Here is a 4,149-nt window from a genome sequence, read left to right as displayed (position 1 = left end):
ATTTCTTGTGAGTGTAGATAGTCTAGGCGTAATGACTAGTGACCAGCGACAGATCAACACTTCTATATATAGTGTAAAAAAAAAATTTATACTATTATTGGTCAGATAATAATGCATTTCAAGTGGTAAATAGAATTAAAGACCTAATTAATGTTTGTTGCGAGGGTAGATAAGCTAGACGTAATGACTACTAACCAACACAGATCGACACTCCTATATATAGTGCCGGAAAATCTTTTATAACATTATTGCTCGAATAATAACGCATTTCAAGCGCTAAATAAAATTAAATACCGAATTAATACTTGTTACGATTTTAGATAATCTAAGCATAATGACTATTGACCAGGGACAGATTGATACCCACTATATATAGTGAAAAAAAATCTTTTAGACTATTATTGATCGAATAATAATGCATTTCAAGCAGTAAATAAAATAAAATACCGAACTAATGTTTATTGCGAGTGTAGATAATCTAGAATTAATGACTATTGACCAGTGACAGATCGACACTCACTATATATATTGTAAAAACCTCTTTTAGACTATTATTGATCCAATAATAATGCATTTCAAGCGGTAAATAAAATTAAATACCTAATTAATAGTTTTTGTGAGTGTAGATAATCTAGGCATAATGACTATTAACCAACGACAGATCGACACCCACTATATATAGTTTAAAACCTTTTAGACTATTATTGATCGGATAATAACACATTTCAAGTGGCAAATAAAATTAAAAACCTAATTAATATTTGTTACGAGTGTAGATAATCTAGGCGTAATCACTATTGACCAGCAACAGATCAACACCCACTATATATAGTGTAAAATAATCTTTTAGACTATTATTGATCGGATAATAACTCATTTCAAACGGTAAATAAAATGAAATACCTAATTAATATTTGTTGCGAGTGTAGATAATATTGACACAATGACTATTGACTAGCGACAGATCGACACCAACTATATATATTGTAAAAAAAAATTTAGACTATTATTGATCGGATAATAACGTATTTCAAGCGGTAAATAAAATAAAATACCTAAATAATATTTATTGAGAGTGTAGAGAATCTAGGCGTAATGAGTATTAACCGGTGACAAATCGACACCCACTATATATAATGTAAGAAAATCTTTTAGACTATTATTGATCGGATAATAACGCATTTCAAGTGGTAAATAAAATGAAATACCTAATTAATATTTGTTGCGAGTGTAGATAATCTAGGCGTAATGACTATTAACCACTGACAGATCAACACCTACTGTATATAGTGTAAAAAAGTCTTTTAGACTATTATTGATCGGATAATAACGCATTTTAAGTGGTAAATAAAATAAAATACCTAATTAATATTTGATGCGAGTGCCGATAATCTAGGCGTAATGACTATTGACCATCGAAAAATTGACACCCATTATATACAGTGTAAAAAAATCTTTTAAACTATTATTGATCGAATAATATCGCATTTCAAGCGGTAAATAAAATTAAATACCTAATTAATATTTGTTGCGAGTGTAGATAATCTTGGCGTAATGGTTATTGACCAGCGATAGATCGACACCCACTATATATAGTGTAAAAAAAAATTTAGACTGTTATTGATCGGATAACACATTTCAAGCGGTAAATAAAATTAAATTCCTAATTAATATTTATTGTGAGTGTAGATAATATTGGCGTAATGATTATTGACCAGCGACAGATCGACACCCGCTATATATAGCCTAATAAAATTTTTTAGACTATTATTGATCAGATAATAACACATTTCAAGCAGTAAATAAAATTAAATACGTAATTAATATTTGTTGTGAGTCTAGATAATCTAGGCGTAATGACTGTTGACCAACCACAGATCCACACCCACTATATAGTGTAAAAAAATCTTTTAGACTATTATTGATCGGATAATAACGCATTTCAAGCAGTAAATAAAATTAAATACCTAATTAATATTTGTTGCGGGTGTAGATAATCTAGGCGTAATGACTATTGATCAATGGCAGATCGACACCCACTATATATAGTGTAAAAAAATTTTTAGACTACTATTGATCGGATAATAATACATTTCAAGCAGTAAATAAAATGAAATACCTAATTAATATTTGTTGTGAGTGTGGATAATCTAGGAGTAATGACTATTGACTAGCGACATATCGATACCCACTATATATAGTGTAAAAAAATCTTTTAGACTATTATTGATCGGATAATAATGCATTTCAAGCGGTAAATAAAATGAAATACCTAATTAATATATGTTACGAGTGTGAATAATCTAGGCGTAATGACTATTGATCAATGGCAGATCGACACCCACTATATATGGTGTAAAAAAATCTTTTAGACTATTATTGATCGGATAATAACGCATTTCAAGCGATAAATAAAATGAAATACCTAATTAATATTTGTTGCGAGTGTAGATAATCTAGACATAATGACTATTGACCAGCCACAGATCGACACCCACTATATATAGTGTAAAAAAATCTTTTAAACTATTATTGATCGGATAATAATACATTTCAAGCGGCAAATAAAATTAAATACGTAGTTAATATTTATTGCGAGTGTAGATAATTTAGGTGTATAGTGTAAAAAAATCTTTTAGACTATTATTGATCGGATAATAACACATTTCAACCGATAAATAAAATAAAATACCTAAATAATATTTATTGCGAGTGTAGATAATCAAGGCGTAATGAGTATTGACCGGCGACAGATCGACACCCACTATATATGGTGTAAAAAAATCTTTTAGACTATTATTGATCGGATAATAATGCTTTTCAAGTGTTAAATAAAATGAAATACCAAATTATATTTGTTGCACGTGTAGATAATCTTGACGTAATGACTATTGACCTGCGATAAATCAACACCCACTATATAGTGTTAAAAAATCTTTTTGACTATTATTGATCGGGTAATAATGCATTTCAAGCGGTAAGTAAAATTAAATACCTAATTAATATTTATTGTGAGTGTAAATCGTGAAGACATACTGACTATTGACCAACGATAGATCTAAATCCGCTATAAATATATGTTACCCCGCTTTCCTTACCTATAAGAAATAATTCTAATTTTTATGTTCTTGAGTATATGGCTTAGTTGTTGAATCAATGATATTGAGAAGGTATATTCGTTTAATTCTAACTTATGTTTATTTCTTAATTTCTATTTTTATTGTTCATATAATTTTGTAGCAATCAGCTGACCATCTATTTAAGGGTAATCAATTACGTGAAAAGTAAAACGATTATAAGTTACAACAGATAAAAATACATAATTTTTTTTTAAAATTACACTATTACTCTATATAAATACATAATTATTTTGTTTTAAAAAATAGACCTTTCAAAGAAAAGGTGATTTAAATGCAAGGATTGAACAGAACCAAACATCCTCTGCCCTACTCCATGACTCCATTTAATGCAAAAGTATTAAAAGTTTCATATACTGTTTCGTTTTACTTGATTTATATCAGAAATAATTAATCAATTTATTTATTCAATTCATAAAATTAAAAGAATTTTGTTATTTTTTTTTCTTTCTATTCTTAATATTAAAAAATACATAACCTAATAATCGTCAAATTTAGAGTTATAACGCATCATAAATAAGATTAATTTGATAAAATACACTTCTAATTAAAAAAATTTTAAGAGGTGTTTCACGTTAAAATGAACAAGTAAAATAAAACGGAAGGAGTACGTATTTAATTCTCTCACTTATTTTGAGTCTTTCTTACTCATTTGCTTCACCTTCTTTAATATTTCCAACTTCTTTTCTTGTTGAGTAGTTGGCCAATTTAATGCAACTTCTTAAATGCACCAAACAACATTGTCATCTTCTACATGTTATTTTTCCTATTTTTAAGATTAATAATTCTTTGTCTCAAAACAACTAGTCTTCCATTCTTCAACATTTCTTCAATCTCTATCACACATCAAAATTCCCATAATTTCTTAGATCTTCTTGCCCTTTTCTCATCTAGTTTGTTATGGTAAAGAAAAAATTAAAGTCATCAAAATTGAGGGTGGAAGTTCGATTTTTTAGATGGATGAATACACGAGATATTGGTGCGGTTCAATGAGAAAGCCGTACTCGAAGAA

The sequence above is a fragment of the Capsicum annuum genome, chromosome 9 (assembly GCF_002878395.1).
Source record: "Capsicum annuum cultivar UCD-10X-F1 chromosome 9, UCD10Xv1.1, whole genome shotgun sequence".
Taxonomy (NCBI): Eukaryota; Viridiplantae; Streptophyta; class Magnoliopsida; order Solanales; family Solanaceae; genus Capsicum; species Capsicum annuum.
The sequence above is the reverse complement of the archived record's forward strand: the minus strand, read 5'-3'. Positions refer to the sequence as shown.